This window comes from Stomoxys calcitrans, chromosome 5 (genome assembly GCF_963082655.1).
Source record: "Stomoxys calcitrans chromosome 5, idStoCalc2.1, whole genome shotgun sequence".
Classification (NCBI taxonomy): domain Eukaryota; kingdom Metazoa; phylum Arthropoda; class Insecta; order Diptera; family Muscidae; genus Stomoxys; species Stomoxys calcitrans.
The window spans coordinates 112,247,673-112,266,255 of NC_081556.1; the positions used below are offsets into that span (position 1 = coordinate 112,247,673).

General features: G+C 41.6%; 1 protein-coding gene across 1 annotated transcript in view; it reads right to left on the bottom strand.

Annotated features, from left to right (window-relative positions):
• Positions 1-284: 284 nt before the first annotated feature.
• Positions 285-18,583, bottom strand: part of LOC106092157 (5-hydroxytryptamine receptor 2A) — a 490,553-nt gene continuing 472,254 nt past the window's right edge. Inside the window, exon 6 of the mRNA XM_059370043.1 lies at positions 285-325. The gene's annotated coding sequence lies outside the window, so the exon portion shown is untranslated. The remainder of the gene's footprint in view (positions 326-18,583) is intronic.

Below are 18,583 nucleotides of genomic sequence, written 5' to 3' on the forward strand. Positions count from 1 at the left end.
TTTTAGTTTCCTCTTTTTTTATAGTTTTTGATTACTTTTTGGCTTACAACTGAACTTATAAAGTTAGTTTGTTTTGTAGTTTTAACTATGTTTATATATATATTTATAAGTTCGTTAAATATTTACATTATTATGGTTACTTTTTATACATACATACATATTTGATTTTTTAAGTTTGTTTTAAACATTTTGATTATTCTTAGTTATTGGTTTAGTTGTGGATTTTGAAGAAACCGCTCTTATAATACACTTGTTCATTGGTTTTGAAGCTGGAGGGGGGGGGGGGGGGGGGGGAGCGAATAGTGTCGTGTGGTCCTTTAGGTATCTGAAATAGAAGGTAAATATTAGGTTTATTTAAAAATTTTTTTAAAGTTATAAAGATTTTGCTTGGAAATTAGAAGACTTGATGTGATTATTTGTACCGTGTTGCGTATGATTTATTTGTAAAGAGTCTAAGTGACTCATACGCACCATGGACAGCATAAGAAATGGAAAGAGATTTAAATGTGTTTTTGTAACCACCATAGGATGGGCGAATACTAATTTCGTCATACCTTTAGTAACACCTCGAAATAATCGTCTAAGACCCATAAAAAGTGTTAGTATTCTTGATCGCCATGGTATTTTAAGTCGATCTGGCCATTTTCATCTGCATGTCTGTCCGTCGTTCTGTCGCAAGCACGTTAATTTTCGAAGGAGTAAAGCTAGGCGCCAGAAATTTTGCATTAATATTTCTTATACATGTAGGTTGCTAGGGATTGTAAATGGGCCAAATTGGTCCATGTTCAGATATAGCTCTCATCAATAGCGAAACCAGCACAGTTTTCTGGCGAGGCTAAAACCCTTAGCAATAAAATCAAAAAATTTAGTAAAAAACAATAAACTTTTTAAAATTTTGTGGTATAAAGGAGGGGAGGGGGGCTTTCTACGTTTATATGTCCCTTGTGAACCGATCACCCTAATATCTGGTTGGAATTTGGCATGATAAAATTTCTTATGACCTCCAACGGATGAAACATGTATGGTACCATTCGGTCCCAAACCTGATATAGCTCCCATATAAACCGTTCTCCCGAATATATTTCTTGAGCCTCTGGGGGGCGCAATTCTTATCTAAGCATATACAAATTCATTGGGATTTCTTGTTATGATCTTCCATATATTTTTTTATACCAGCCACCATAGGATGGTGGTATACTAATTTAGTCATTCCATTTGTAACACCTCGAAATATTCGCGAAGACCCCATCTCGACGTTCTGAGTCGATCTAGCCATGTCCGTTCGTCCGTCCGTCTGTTGAAATTTTGCACAGATACTTAATATTGATGTAGGTTGTAGGGGATTGCAAATGGCTTATATTGGTTGAGCTTTAGATATAGCTCCCATACAAACCGATCTCCCGATTTGACTTCTTGAGCCCCTGGAAACCACAATTTTTGTCTGATTTGGCTTAAATTTTGCATGTAGTGTTCTGTTATGACTTCAAATAACTGTGCCAAGTACTGTCCAAATCGGTCTATAGCCTAGTACAGCTGTCATATAAACCGATCTCCCGATTTGACTTCTTGAGCCCCTGGAAGCCACAATTGTTGTCCGATTGGGCTAAAATTTTTCACGTAGTGTTCTGTTTTGACTTCCAATAACTGTGTCAAGTACGGTCCAAATCGGACTATAACCTGATATAGCTCCCATATAAACCGATCTCCCGATTTGACTTCTTGAGCCCCTGGAAACCACAATTTTTGTCCGATTTGGCTTAAATGTTGCATGTAGTGTTCTGTTATGATTTCAAACAGCTATGCCAAGTGCGATTCAAATCGGTCTATAACCTGCAATAGCTTCCATATAAACCGATATCCCAATTTGAATTCTTGAGCCCCCGGAAGCCACAATTTTTGTCCGATTTGGCTTAAATGCTGCATGTAGTGTTCTGTTATGACTTCCAACAACTGTGCCAAGTACGGTTCAAATCGGTCTACAACCTGCTATAGCTCCCATATAAACCGATCTCCCGATTTGAAGCCGCAACTTTGTCCGATTTGGCTGAAATTTTGCTCGTAGAGTTCTGTTACAACTTTAAACAACTGTGTCAAGTACGGTCCAAATCGGTCTATAACCTGCAATAGCTCCCATTATAACCGATCTCCCGATTTGACTTCTTGAGCCACTGGAAGCCACAATTTTTATCCGATTTGGCTTAAATGTTGCATGTAGTGTTCTGTTATGTCTTCCAATAACTGCCAAGTACGGTCCAAATCGGTCTACAACCTGCTATAGCTCCCATATAAACCGATCTCCTGATTTGACTACTTGAGCTCCAGGAAGCCGCAACTTTGGTCAGATTTATCTGAAATTTTGCACATATTGTTCTGTTATGACTTCCAATAACTGTGCCACGTACAGTCCGAATCGGTCTATAACCTGCAATAGCTGCCATATAAACCCATCTCCCGATTTGACTTCTTGGGTCCCTGGAAGCCACTATTTTTGTCCCTTTGGGATTAAATGTAGAATGTAGTTTTCTGTTTTGACTTCAAACAACTGTGCCAAGTACTGTCCAAATCGGTCTATAACCTAGTACAGCTCCCAAATAAACCGATCCCCCCGGTTTGACTTCTTGGGTCCCTGGAAGCCACTATTTTGTCCGATTTGGCAGAAATTTTGTATGCGATGTTCTGTTACGACTTGCAACAACTGTGCCAATTACGGTCCAAATCAGTCTATAACCTTTTATAGCTCACATATGAACCGGTCGCTTGATTATCCTTGTTGGTTTGGCAGATGTTTGGTATGTAGAATGAAATTGTGCCCTTCAACTAAATTTAATTTGTATAAATTTTTGACAGAATCCATGGTGGTGGATTCCCAAGATTCGTCCCGGCCGAACTTAGCAAGCTTTTACTTGTTTCAATTTCTGCCCCTTAAGAGAAACGGTGCAAAGAACTTGGCAAATGTGATCCATGGACGAGGGTTTATAAGATTGGCCTGGGAGTAAAGCTCCTAGTCATGCTTTGAGTTGTTAAACTTTAGAGTTGAGTCAAAGGATTCTGATTTCTATTAGGAAGAATGTGATGGAAATAATTGAATAGGATTACGGGTTATTTTGGGTGAATGAGATTTCGTAGAAATTTCATAAATATATTTTTTGGGAAATTTCGTAAAATTTTGGTCTTTAGAGAAAATTTCATAGAAATTCAGTCTTTAGAAAACATTTCATAGAAATTTTGTTTTTAAAAAGAAAATTTTATAGAAATGTTGGTTGAGAGAAAATTTGATGCAAATTGTGTCTTGAGAGACGCGCTTCCAATACTATACTGCAAAATTTGTCATTTATTTTAATAAAATTTTTTGAATTTTTGTGGGTTTATTTCATTTATTCGCTTTGTTTTTAAGTACTCATGCTTATGCCATAATTAAATATGTATGTATATGGTAATCTGCAATCTTCTTTCGGTTTTTGTTACGATTTTATAGTTCTTTTCTTTATGTAGGTACTTAAAGTACCACAGTCCTTTCATGCTGAAACAACAGATTTCCTTAAAACAATGAAGTACAGCAATCCTTAATACATTCATCGCAACTATGCGAAAAAGTAATACCTCCATTCGTATGTAAATATCACAAAAAAAAAAAAAAAATAAGTAAAAGAAGAAGCAAACAGAAAAAAAACGATTTCCTTTTGTATTCAAATTGTGCAACTAATGCTCGCGACCATTTTGTGAATGCCCATTCGAAATGGTGGTCATTGAAAGCATTCATCCATTCATTCAATTTATGCATCATTTCTCCATCAGCCATTCGGTTATTGTTGAGGTTTCAAATGGGTATTTTTCCTTGATTTGCCATGGTGATGATGTTGATGATGATGACGTGCATGACGATGATTTCACCATTCTTTTCAATGTGATTTCTTTCACTTCTCGTTTGCCATATAAAAATCAATAGTATGGAGAGCGGCATGCGGTTGGGTAATATGGCATGGGGCATAATGATGAATTTGTCCCACAGATGCTACTCTGATGGCGATTCATTTGGGATGTGGTAACTTGGGGTGTTATGTCGATATTATTTTCAATTTTTACTATACCTAATCCGCCCATGCCACTTTGAACATACTTCTAAGCCAGTAATCGGCTTGTTGTGCGCTCTAAAAACTAAAAAGCAACCTCGAAAAAGAACATTTTAAGTTAGGAATTCCGTGATACTTACAAAATCCTTAACTGTTTTGTCATACCGCTCCCCTAAGATGGTTCATAACTGGTGGTATTGCGTCCCAACCTAAGTACCGGTGTCTTTTAGCCGCGAAAGCCGGGTAATGAAATGCTCCAACGTCTCATCATCTTCCCCATATGCCCTACACATAATGCTTTCACTTGCCGCCTCTATTTTGCATTAGGGAGCTCGTAGTCCTGTGTGTCCTGTTATGATACCAAAAGCTATACTGACCTCCTTCTTACTTTCATTCAGTAATAGTCAGGTTCTCTCATGATACGGATCAGCCCATAGAATTTTCACCGTCATACCGACTGTTTCGCTGTTCCACAGTGTTACATATCTAGAATGGTCTCCATTGCCCTAGTGGGCGTACTGAGGCTTAAGTATTGGTCTAATCACGCTCCTGTAGAGCCAGTGGACTATCCTGGGATTCAGGCCCCATTTTGAGCCTGGGGCCCGTCTACATAGTGCCCAACATCTGTGAGCCTTTTCAGTAAGCTCCTGAATGAAACACTTCCAATTCAGTTTCCTGTCCAAGATCACTCCTAAGTATTTGACCTTGTAAGATATTCAAATCGCCTTATGGAGGAAACGTGGTGCTTTAAATTGGCCCACCTTCGTCTTCCTCGTGAACAGGCACAGTTCAGTCTTCTCCGGGTTAACATTGATGCCATTTGTCGAGCTACTAAACACAGTAGATGAGATGGTCAGGGCGGCGTTTGTGGCGAGTTGGGACTCGGTAGATGGTTCCGGACTGCGAAGGCACTACGGCCGATCATCGACCAGAGGAGGACGAGAGAGTTGCTGACGTTCGAAAACAGGTCGATGAGTACTTTGACAGGGGTCATAACCGCATAACCGGACACTGTGCCATAGGCCGTAGCACAGAGGTTAGCATGTCCGCCTATGACGCTGAACGCCTGGGTTCGACCATCAGAAAAAATTTTCAGCGGTGGTTTTCCCCTCCTAATGCTGACAACATTTGTGAGGTATTATGCCATGTAAAACTTCTCTCCAAAGAGGTGTCACACTGTGGCATGCCGTTCGGACTAGGCTATAAAAAGGAGGCCACTTATCATTGAGCTTAAATACTTGAATCGGACTGCACTCATTGATATGTGAGAAGTTTGCCCCTGTTCGTTAGTAGAATGTTATTGGGCGAAATCTCATAGGCCATTTGGGGATACCGCACAATGACTTCTGTAGGAGTTGCCTCGATGAGGATGAGGAGGAGACCATTAAGCACTCGATGTGTTCCTGTCCGGGCCTGCAGAGACGTAGGCTCTCCTTTCTGGGAAGCCGTTTCTTCTGTGATCTGTGTGAACTTGCAAACGTACCTCTGGTATGTCTCCTGAGGTTTGTTGAGGGACGGAGGATCGGGGGTGCCACAAGCTTCGGCGTAGGTAGATCCGTGCTTGCGTAGAGGCGGGCGGTTCTTCAACCCCCTCTCGCGTTCTCCACTCCTCCTGTCGTTTCCTATTATTCATGTATAACCTCTAGTAATGTGTCTCACATTTTCTTTCTCCTCTCTTTCTCTCTCTAGGGTACCACAGTGGGCCAAATTGGCTATCGAGTGAATTCACTTTTGGTGGGCAACCCATTCAACCTAACCTCACTAAACTAACATTGAGAACTCTGGGTCTAGCCAAGCGATATGACATATGATTTTCACTGATTTTCTTCTTATGTAGGAGATTCCATGGTGGTGAGTATAAACTCGAATTGTAAATTTAAATATGTTCTGCTACTTTGGTATGTTTGTGCCAACTCTGTAGAGCTATTGCACCATCATAGCCGTCAATAGTGATTATGGCGGCTCAGTTAGCTGACTTGACTTGAATGAATTGCTGGACATCCTTGCGCCCACCCAAGAAACCACATCAATGTTCCGCTACATTGAATCATTCATTAGAAATGAATTGAATTCGATTGCCTGCTAATGATTATGGCCAAGTAGTTGGAAATTATGATGGTTTCTCATTCGCATGTTTTCACATTTTCGTTTTGTACATTGTTGCTTGTGCTGGTGCTTAGCATTGCCGCACCAGATCGTCATTTAATCGCCATAGTGTTGGACGAGTATGATGTTGAATGCAAACGCCGTTAATGTCTGTAAAACTATGCTTGGGGGGTTTTCAGGACATTGACTGCCAGGCTCAAACAACAAAAACATTGGAATGGAAAGGCAAAACCCGTACAATACGTTTACCACCCGCTATGGATGTGGCCAAAGGGGCAAAATACCCATTGCTGATGGTTTCAATGGCAATTTGCTATGCCACAACGCTTGATAAGCCTTGGTAGCTCAACAAAACGTGTGCTAGAGAGTTTTTTCTGTGTTGTCTTTCCAAGACGGGAAAGGAAAAGTACTTTCAAAACAAACAAAATGGAGGACAAGCACACCTTTGCTGACCTTGAACGCATTAAATGAAATGTAAATAAAATATTAAGTGTCTCTTATTTTGGAATAATTTCATTAAGAATCATGAAAGCAGCCGCCACATTAGTCTGGTCCTCATTGGGCCACAAAACCCGTTTGCTTGTCTTGCAAAGTGAATGCCATAATGATGATAATAGCGATAAAGAAACTTCCTTTGGCTCATCACCTAAGGACAAATACCGCCTGCCATAGACAATGAAAATCGTTGGCACCAAGCGTCAGAAATAGCAGCGGGTGGAGGACGTAGAAGTCTCGCATTGTGGTTTTTAGTTTTCTGGGTAGCACTTGAAGAATTTCTCGCGGCAATAAATGATGATGACATGCTGACAAAATCATCATAGTTTACCATTGTATTTTTGCTTCAGCTCAAGAATTTCTCTAAAGGTGAAATGATTACGAGGGGTGGTTTAAGAAGGAGAGAGAAAGAGGAAAAGTCAAAATAGTTTAGGTGAGGTTAAATTTTAGTGGCAGTCCTAATGATGTTTAAACACATGCAGCTGCCGTGTTGCTCAATTCTGGAGGTTTCTTACACCGGTCGAATATAATGCGTCTACCAACGCCCCCATACTTAACCGAAGTTACGATGAGTACCAATTCGATACCACGTTGTTTGGACATGATCTCCCCCCTGGTTGATTACATGCAACACCACACCGAACAAAAACTGTCCTTCCTGCGATTTTAGATCCAAACCATAGCCACCATGTTGCTACCAACTGGGTTCTCACCATAGTCAAGCTGGAACAGAAGTTCAAGGGGCTACCGCTCCCGTGGTATCAGATTAAGGCCTCTGGTCGGTCCACATAGTCCAACTACTTCAAGTTGAACACCAAACGATTCCGGACTGGTCATCTTAGGTGATGATGCAAGCACCATCCCATAGTAACACCAGAAACAACAAAAACATGTGGCTTAACCAAAAATGCCTTAAAAAAGGAATGCCATCGAAACATTTTCTCAACACCGTATACATCCTGCTATTCACAAGAAATAGCAGCGACATCGTGTGAAAAACATTCAAAACCAAAAGGAAATAAACTCCCACACTTCCAACTTCTCACTCCACACGACCAGCTCCGAAGACTTCAATACGGTGCAGCAGCCTTCAACTCATCGACCTTTTCGATGCAGTCGACTAACTCTTCATCCATCCTCCATCTCATTGCTTCACCCGTCCAAACATTTAAAACCAACAGGAAATAAAGGGTGATTTTTTTGAGGTTAGGATTTTCATGCATTAGTATTTGACAGATCACGTGGGATTTCAGACATGGTGTCAAAGAGAAAGATGCTCAGTATGCTTTGACATTTCATCATGAATAGACTTACTAACGAGCAACGCTTGCAAATCATTGAATTTTATTACCAAAATCAGTGTTCGGTTCGAAATGTGTTCATTCACCGTAACGTTGCGTCCAACAGCATCTTTGAAAAAATACGGTCCAATGATTCCACCAGCGTACAAACCACACCAAACAGTGCATTTTTCGGGATGCATGGGCAGTTCTTGAACGGCTTCTGGTTGCTCTTCACTCCAAATGCGGCAATTTTGCTTATTTACGTAGCCATTCAACCAGAAATGAGCCTCATCGCTGAACAAAATTTGTCAAAATTTGAACACATTTCGAACCGAACACTGATTTTGGTAATAAAATTCAATGATTTGCAAGCGTTGCTCGTTAGTAAGTCTATTCATGATGAAATGTCAAAGCATACTAAGCATCTTTCTCTTTGACACCATGTCTGAAATCCCACGTGATCTGTCAAATACTAATGCATGAAAATCCTAACCTCAAAAAAATCACCCTTTACATTCCCACACTTCCAACTTCCCACTCCACACGACCAGCTCCGAAGGCTTCAACTCGGTACAGCAGCCTGCAACGATCTTTTCCAAGCAGTCTACTAACTCTTCATCCATTCTCCATCTCATCGCTTCACCCGTCCTTCACTTCCTTATCGTCCTTGACCTACTTACCGTTCTTCACCTTCTTACCATACTTCACCTCCTTTCCGTCCTTCACCTTTTTACCGTCCTTCACTTTATTAACGTACTTCTTTGCCGGTGCGGGACACGCATCAATCAGATGTCTTATTTCTTTCTTCTTCTTCGATATCCTTAAAGATGTGCTAAAATCGTTATATGCTACCTTAAGGCATATTCTCTAGACTGTGGCCCGTCTTGATGGACAAAATTAGTGAGACATTTTTCCTAGCCAACGGCAGCAAAGCGGTAGACTTCTTCAAGTGAAGATTGGGTCACATATTCTTGGGGCGTTCACAGGTTCCAATTTGTGCTCATCTGTCATTCGTTGTCTTACATGTCGCTAAAGCTATACATAATCACAGATTCTAGTTTCCATGGAATGTGTAAGGTATTTTCTAGCCTCGGAATCCCGTCTGCTTTATAATTCCCTTGGATATCTTTGTGTTTCGGCATCAGAACGGGAGAAATTTGTTTTGTTCAGCCATCTCTTTTAGAGATCTGCGATAGTGGAGAGAGGTTTTTGAACTCAAAAATAAGTCCTCCAGAGATTTAATGGCGGCCTGGCTAGGAGGATGTTTATGCCAATCGTCGCATAGTGGGATAGAATCGAATAAAAATTAGTAAAAAATCTCCTCGGAGACCACCGTAGCTGGCGACATTTGTGAGGTACTTTGCCATGCAAAAACGTCTCCCCATAGAGGTGTCACTCTGTGGTACACCATTGGGACTCGGATATAAAAAGGAAGCCTCTCATTGAGCTTCAACTTAAATTGGAGAAGTGAGAAGTCTGCCCCTGTTCATTAATGGAGTGTTCGTGGCCAAATTTGAATTTTCAAAAAATCTGCCTTTTGTGAACGAGCAGAGGTAACACTTTGAAATTTGTAATTGTTAGAACTGAGTTGTTAACGAGATCATTTAGCAGCCTGAAAAAGATTTTGAAATGCCGATGTGACACATCTTTGAGAGCAAGAGGCGCCCGGACCATCCTGAGTTTTGATATTTTGCACATGATTTCGTCACCTCTAACCATTCAAAATGTCAAAGAATTATCTCTAGCCGTTCTCAATTGGCAGAATTATTTTTTTGATCTTATCCCATTGTGCGTCATTAAAACATTGTATCTCAGCCATTGACCTGTTCATCTTTTTATTAGGTTATATGTTTTATGTTGTAATGGCTGTCTGATAAGATATTTATCCCAATCATCATAAAGACAATCGCTGAGGTTCATTCTTTAATTGCAAAGATCTGCGCTTGATACACACCACAGTGATGAGTCAATATTCTCGATATGTCCAGTCCTAGTTCTTTAGTACTTTTTATCGAATAGCTTGAAACAACTGGCATTGTATTAAAGATGCCGGTTGTTTCGCAGCAAATTGTCTTGCCACGATGCCCAGAGGCATTAGGTGTAGGCAGCATTAAATTCAGTGCATCAAATCGTGTCGTTCTCAGTGCGGCTGTGATACACAAACAAGTCATCCGTTGGATCCGGCTGAGTAGTCAAAAGAAAGTGAAGTTTTGAAGCGCCGTCCACCAAACCATAATGCCGCAGTACACACCCAGTGCATGCGGACACGCGGTTTAAGCCTCCAACTTTTACTAATAGCTTTCTTGCTGGTGTATAGGAAAAGTGTGGCCTTTCTTATCCTTTCCAAAATGTTGGATATGTAGTTTAATAGCCTGTCAATTAAAACACCCATTTTGTTTGCGCTTTTTGTGGATGGAAAATACTTTCCTCCCAAGGATACGAATTTCGTCCATTGTGATACCACAGAAACAGGAGAAGGACGATACCTTCTAGTTCCTACCATTGAAAAAAAGCCCAACAATTTGCGAATGTTCACCTCCGCTAAATCAGACAAGTTCTCCAATAAATGAGAACCTAAGAAGACGTTACTGGCATCCTTTAGTCTGTCAGCATGTTTTCCATTCAGACAGTGACCATGTCATGTGCCAAGTCTAGATTAGACCACATAATTTGGGAATGTTCGCAACCCCCACTTTGTGTCCATCTATCATTTGTTGCACTTCGGGCCTGATCCTTAGCTTACATGTCGTTAGAAGCATACCAACAGATTCCAGCTCGCCTGGAACGTCTCGCAAGCTTGTCTGCTCTACAATTCCCTGGGATATCTCTGTGGCACAGCTCCCAGAACAGGTGCGTTTTGAATAGGGAGAGATCTGCGACAGTCGAACAGGTGCATTTTCAACGTTGAGAGATCTGCGACAGTCGAGAGCGGTCCTTGAAATCAGAAATAGCTTCGCCAAAGATTTAATGGCTGTATGGCTTTCTGAGAAGATATTGATATCAATCGTCGTAATGACATTATATCATAGACATTCCACAACATCTTTATTAGTAAGGATCTCCGCTTGATACACACTGCAGTGGTAGTGTAACTTTCTCGAAATGTATGACACACGGTCTAAACCCCCAACTTTTGTCAATGGCTCTTTTGCAGGTGTATAGGGCGAGAGTTGCCTTTCTTGCCCTTTCCAAAATGTTGGTTTTGAAGGTCAATTTCCTGTTCCATTCTTTCCTCCCAAGGAGGCAGGTGCCACTGTAGACAACTTGTATCGCCTGCTGAAAACAACTATTTCCTTCTTGTACGGATTTACGCCTAGACTACTTTTCTTAGATCACTCCTAACCGCAATTTCCACGTCTCAGCATACGCGACCACTTTTACACCCTTTTCCGTTACTTTTACACCTTTTGTTACTGACCACAATCCAAAGTAGAGTACACCTCCTCGAGGTGTTCCATTGCTGCCTCATCTTTTTAGATGCCCTAATGCATCTTTTAGTAAGTAAGTTATTCATAAACTTTCTTACAATAGTGTTGATGACTAGAAACTCCAGCTCCTTCATGATTGACGTCGGCTTTACATCATTGAAAGCTCCTTCAATGTCATAAAATGCTACCATTGTATTGGGTTGCCCAAAAAGTAATTACGGATTTTTTAAAAGAAAGTCAATGCATTTTTAATAAAACTTAGAATGAACTTTAATCAAATATACTTTTTTTATAAGTTTTTTTCTAAAGCAAGCTAAAAGTAAGAGCTGATAACTAACAGAAAAAAGAATGCAATTGCAGAGTCACAAGCTGTGAAAAAATTTGTCAACGCCGACTATATGAAAAATCCGCAATTACTTTTTGGGCAACCCAATATATTCCTAGACAGCAAGAGAACCCTCTGTGTAGGCGACTAGGACGTGAAGGGCTGTTTCAGTGGACTGCCTTTACTATATGCATGCTGCTGTCGAGACAGGCAATCTCCAGGGATCTTTGCCGTAAGATTTGTTTCTTTCAACCTCTCAAGAGTTTTCAGCATAAAGGATGATAGAATAAAAGGACGAAAATTTTCGCCTTCGTGTGGTAGGGTTTTCCTGCTTTCGGAATGAAAAGGACCTTTGTGTCGCTCCACCCCACAGGTATATATGACATGCTGATACAAGCAGAGTATATCTCCCTAAGCCAAGGAACCAGTCTATCAGACATAGCTTGTAATTCAACTGGTGATAATCATCAGCGCCTGACACCTTAAAGGAGCCGAAATTTCTTATCGCCCAAAGGATTTTCGGCTCAGACACAATTTCCCCAACAACCTCCGCAAATGCATAACCGTGACAAACTCTTCTAGAGCCACGTTGTCCGTTGGAGAGTTTCCTGGGAAATGCCTATCAACGAGTAGTTTATACATTCTCTGACTTCTGAATATACCCCACCGTAATAGGTCTCGAGGACAGAATTTTCCATAGCCTAGAGGTATCAGATATATCCTCCACGGAGCTGCTGAATTCCATCCAGGATTTGTTCTGAGCCTTTCTCAGCTCGGCTTTATATTTTCTTAGCTCAGCCTTGTAGATGTCCCAATTGTGTGGTGCTCTTGTGGCTTTTGCACTGTTGAAGAGTTTTTTGTAACCATTTCTTAGACCAAACAGTTCTGGGATTCAACATGGCGGTCAATGTTTGCCGCTTGGTTTGGTTCTAGGACATCCAGACTTAGGCGAGTCATTTCGTGATCCGGTTGAACATTGTATCAATTTACTCCTCAATCCGCCTTTCTTCTGTTTGGCCGAGGGACAACTTTTGATGTACTTTCTCGAAGGCAAAAGTTAATGTTACAGTGATCTGAGAAGTTGTTGTCAACCAATACATCCCATTCACATATCCTTCCGCTGTTATCCTCTGACACAAAAGTAACATCTAGTACCTCCTGCCTGATTTTTGTTATAAAGGTCAGTTTATGTAGTATTGTAGCAATACTTGAGTGGCTTAAAATTTCTTGCGTAAATATGTAAATTGCAAATTTTGCTCATTTACATTTCACTTAGGAACAGGAGCAAACTTCTCACATGCTCTCAATGAGTGCTGTCCGATTCAAGTTTAAGCTCAATGACAAGGGGCTTCCTTTTTATAGCCTAGTCAGAATGGCGTGCCGCAGTGTGACACCTCTTTGGAGAGAAGTTTTTACATGGCATAGTACCTCACAAATGTTGCAAGCATTAGGAGCGGAAAACCACCGCTGAAAATTGTTTCTCATAGTCTCGCCAGGATTCGAGCCTAGGCGTTCAGCGTCATAGGCGGGCAAGCTAACCTCTGAGCTACGGTGGCCTCTTATTATAAAGTGCAGAGATATTCTTTTGAAGCGAATTAAGTCTACTCCCCTGAATGGTTCCAGCAAAATTGACAAAACTGCATTTAAATTATAAAAATATTTTCTCGGGGGAAAAAATTAATATTAAAAAAAAATTACAAACTTCTCATATAAAAGCTACTGATTTATTCTATCTAACTTCGCTTGATACTACGAACTGCAAAAAACACTTTTTATAAATGCAAAATTTTATTAAATATTTAATTTGCATTTTATCAAACTCATCATACCGTCATCTGGCATCTATAGTGAACTACCCCCTCCAAACACTGAACCGCATAGCATGGCATTGGAGATGCTGATGCTTGAGTGCGGCTACTACTTCACACTGGCAGGTTGTGTTGCTGTTTTACTTGTGATAAGCAGCATTTGTGCATTCTTCAGTTAAAATACACAGAAGGAGGACATCGTTTTGCATCACATCAACCACTCCAGCGTGGGCTTGTAATTATGATAGAGCTCTTCTTCGAGGAGGAAGACAATACAAGTGGATACGGAAACAGTGCCACTTATTCACGACTGACATCACGACTGTGAACTATGAATGAAGACACCACCACCAACTATTAAGTGAAGGAAAACCTCATGGCCGACTTCAAGAGGCAAGCGGCCACTGTCGCTGTTAGTCAAAGTGAGGGGGGGCGGAAACAAAGTCTCCCTCAACTATTGTGGCTATGAGTAAGTGTGTGTATGTGTGTCGCATTTTAATGAAGTATAATGAGCGTTTTTACGCTCGCCCATTGTGCGCATCCAGATAAAAGTTCACCATTAAATTCAGATACATTCATTCATACCCAACTATATTGCTATGATACTACTACTAAATTATAGCATATATAGCACATTTAGCCTCATTTGCATAGATTTGTGGCCCAGCAGTATGAGTTATGGGCCTTATCGAATGGATTTATCATAGTGTGCCTAGTTCCGAAGGAAAAAATAAATTATGCCACTATTTATCCATGAAAAAGCTCCTGGCTAGACATCACGCACAAAAGCAGCTATGAGTGTGTGTGTGTGTGTGTGTGTGTGTGTGTGGGTATGAGAATTGGGCAATATTTCGAGAAATCGCCAAGTGTAAGTGTTTATTTATTCCAAATTGCCTTCAACTAAAACAACAAGCAAAACAATTCGAAATGATTTTTATACTCACCCTCCTTCTCCCCTCAAATGCCTTGCCCCCATTCGGTTAGTTGTATAATAATCGTTTAAATCATTTTCATACTTGAGCTGTAGATAATTTTCTATTTCATTTTACCATAGGGCACTTGTACAAGACGTAATAGCTGCAGGCATTTAAGATGGTGGAGAAATGTAATCAATTCATGGATTTCCATAAATGGGCTGAATCATCGAAGAATCAACAAAATAACTAATGTTGGGTAAGAGTTATGCTTAAATAATAGTTGTGGCTTTATAAATTTCACAGTTTTTCAAAATGCTTTAGGTTAGGTTGAAAAGAGGTTGCAAATATAATCCGCCCCATGTCACTATGGATCGGCTTGTTGTGCACTCTAAAAACTATAAAGTAAAAAAATGCAAATTTTGCCCATGAACATTCCACTAGGGAACAGGGGCAAACTTCTCACATATCAATGAGTGCAATCCGATTCAAGTTTAAGCTCAATGATAGGGGGGCCTCCTTTCTATAGACGAGTCCGAGCGGCGTGGCGCAGTGCGACACCTCTTTGGAGAGAATTTTTACATGGCATAGTACCTCACAAATGTTGCCCAGCATTAGGAGGGGGAAAACCACTGCTGAAAATTTTTTCTAATGGTCTCGCCAGGATTCGAACCCATGCGTTTAGCGTCATGGGACATGCTAACAATTTTAAGTTAGGAATTCGTGCTATCTACAAAATCCTTAATTGTTTTCAATACCACTTTCCTAAATTAATTCATGTCTGGTATTGTGCCTCCACCTAAGTGCCGGTATCTGTTAGACGCGAAAGCCGGGCAATGACAAAGGTAAAGCTCCAACGTCTCATCATCTTCCCCGCATGCCCAACACATGCTATCACTTGCCGCACCGATTTTACATAAGTGAGCTCGTAGTTCTATGTGTCACGTTATGAAACCAATAGCTATACTGACCTCCTTCTTGATTCCTTTCAGTAATAGCCTCGTCTTCTCACGATCTGGGTCCACCCATAGGATTTTCGCCGTCCTACCGAACGTTTCGCTGTTCCACAATGTGTTGCATGCGCATTTGTCGCCCACTCCTTAACTCGGACTATGTCGACCCGAAAGGCTTCGGGTTAACCAAGTTTATTAACGCAGTCCTCTGGCCTTCACCGCCAAATCGTCTGCCCTTTCATTTCCCCTTACTCCGTTATGGTCCGGCACCCATTCCCTGTACTGCCTTTTATTTCAATACTAGGATCTTTGCCTATCTTAACCTTTCAAGTTTAAAGTAAATCGGCTTCTTGGGAGTAGGTGATGGTACCATCATCGGCTCCTTCTTCGTTGGTTTGCATTGAGTCTCCTGTCGCTGAGCTGTTTAATGTTTCAATATTAGGATCTGTACCTATCCCAATATTCCGAATCTTTAAGTCGGTGATGGGTCCGTCGTCGGGTTCCTGTTTGTTAGGCTGTGTTGGGTCTCTCGCCACTGCACTACCTGATATTTTAGTATTAGGATCATTGCTTCTCCTAGTCTTTCCAATATTGAGAGATGTCGGAATTGTCTCGTTGTCGCCCTGTTTGTTGGGCGGTGTTGAGTCAACTGCCACTGCACGGCCTGATGTCGCAGAATGAAAATTGCTGCCTAACCTAGTCTTCCCAATCTTGAAAAAGACAGCTTTGCTCCTGTAGTGCGCCATGCCTTTAGTCATAGCCAAACTTGTCACGGAGAGTTGATCAATGCCAACCACAAAGAGAGTTTCTTCCTCCTTCTCCTACCTGTAGAAGACCTTCCACTTCTCTGCGACCAAACCTTGGTTTTGCTTGCCCCAGAGTCCCAACATGCGTTCCGTCGCAAATTTATTGCCCCATCCTTTGATGAAGACCGTAGCCTTTGTGAGCTGGGGGATATCCATCTTTCTCACCAGGTCGAGCTTTGCATCCTCCCAGGGAGCGTGAATACCTCTGACGAGCTGTTTGACGGTATCAATACATTCCGCCTACGCAAAACGCAGCGTAAAGATATCCCCTCTAAACTCGCAGCTCATCATTTGTATGGGTGGACCCTCTACAGAGTTCCAGACATGTTCAAAAATCCGATCGTTAACCAGATCCTCCACTTGGGTTCGAAGATCTGGTGGTATCCTACCGGATGCACAGCCGATATTGATGACTGCATAAGTCAGCTCATCTCTGTTGTGCTTCCTTGCCACTCTAGCGTATGAGGGCGGCTCCTTACCATTCTCAGCGACCATATTCCCTTCCGTAATGGCTGTGGCCTCCTTTTGGAAGTTTCAGTCCTCCATGAAGACTCAGGGGCCGTGCGCGCTTCCTGCGTTCTTGTTCCAACTTTGTCTACCTCCGCAGGACACTGTCTGGCATATCCATTGTGGGATGGCTGCCTTGGTTTTCCCAGAGTACTTGAAAGCGGGGAACTCTTTTTCTTCTTCAGTATTTTAGCAGTGCTATGCTCTTCGGGAGATCTGATTCTTTTTCCAGCTTCCGTAGAAGTGCTTGGAATGTCAGTTCTATCCCATCCAGCATCCTGCACTTTTGCCCGATTACGCTGCCGGTACATACTCCTCTGTCTCCTTTGTCGTGCACCGGATCGCTTTCTCGGTCTGCTTGTGAGCTTAGCAAAGCCATCGCTCACTTCTGCGATGACTGTTTCATTGACACAGTCGCTGTCAATGGTGAAGAAACACTGCCTCTACTTAAAGGCTGGGCACGAACTGTGCATCCCTCTGGTTGCTCCGTCTCTTCCTCATTCATTAGTCTGACGACTAGTTGTGCGCTTGAAGCATTGCATTTCTTTAAGGAGCGAAATAAAAACACGTCCGCTTCACTCAACGTCTACAATACAAGACCTCCTTCTTACTTCCTTGCAGAAATAGCCTCGTATTCTCACGCGTTAGCACCACACAACCTCACGCATTCCGTGGTCGCCTGGATCTCCCCCTGCAGGACTGTATTATGGTCAGGCAGTCTAAAACAGATCTCAGTCCCTGTAAACCCCCAGGCCCACTCTGTCCTCTAGCTTTGATCCATCCGTGTAACATGAAATTCCAGATGACAATACTAGGATTCCGTCAATCCAAGACTGTGCCGATGGCAGCAGTGCTTCGCACTCGACTTCAAGGTTCATCTCAAGGAAACTTCTTCCCTTCCTTCCAGGTTTCCTATCGGCGCCTCGATTATACCGCGATTGTATGAGCAGATGTTTGCATGTCCGCTTATGACGCTAAACGCCTGGGTTCGAATCCTGATGAGGTCACCAGCAAAAATTTTCAGCGGTGGTTTTCCCCTTCTAATGCTGGCAACATTTATGAGGTACTATGCCATGTAAAAACTTCTCTTTAAAAAGGAGTAGCACTGCGGCTCACCATTCGGACTCGACTATAAAAAAGAGGTCGCTTATCATTGAGCTTAAACTATAATCGGACTGCACTCATTGAATTTTGCTCCTGTTTCTTAGTGGAATGTTCATGAGCAAAATTTGCAAATTTTGCAAATCAGCCACCACTCATTGATTGGTGAGAAGTTTGTTCCTCTTCTTAATGGAATGTTTACGTGCAAATTTGCATTTGTATTTCAAAAAAATAAACTGCCAGCTCATTCATGCTTCAAGCGCCTATGAATGGTTGGAACTTGTGTGCATATCTTTGATACATTCGTTTGTAACACAGTTCTTTGGCTGTCATACGGGCGATAGTAAATACGACATCATCTCCCCTTTGATATGTCAATTCGACATCTTTTAGAAGAGTAGCTTCTCAGTGTTGCTATCCGTGCAGGCACCTTGCATTCACATTTAGGAAAGAATGAAAATCAGAAATAACACTGAGTTGGTGTGTGTTTGTGCACGTGCTATATAACGGATATCTACTTATACTTACGCCAGATGACAGCATGTGAACGCGAGAAATCCAATTATGCAACTTTACACGTTTGAGTGTAGTGTGACAAAGCTGTCGCTTGAAAAACTGAGAGAAATATGACAAGCAGAGCATGCGAGACAAAAGGGAGGCAGCGATGGTAGTATGCTGTTGCTGTTGCCGTTGTAATATATCAATTTTGTTTTGTATAATGTTCCTGTAAGTGCAGATATTTTGAAGTGCTTGTATGCCCTGCATGTTAACATTTGCTTAAATGCGT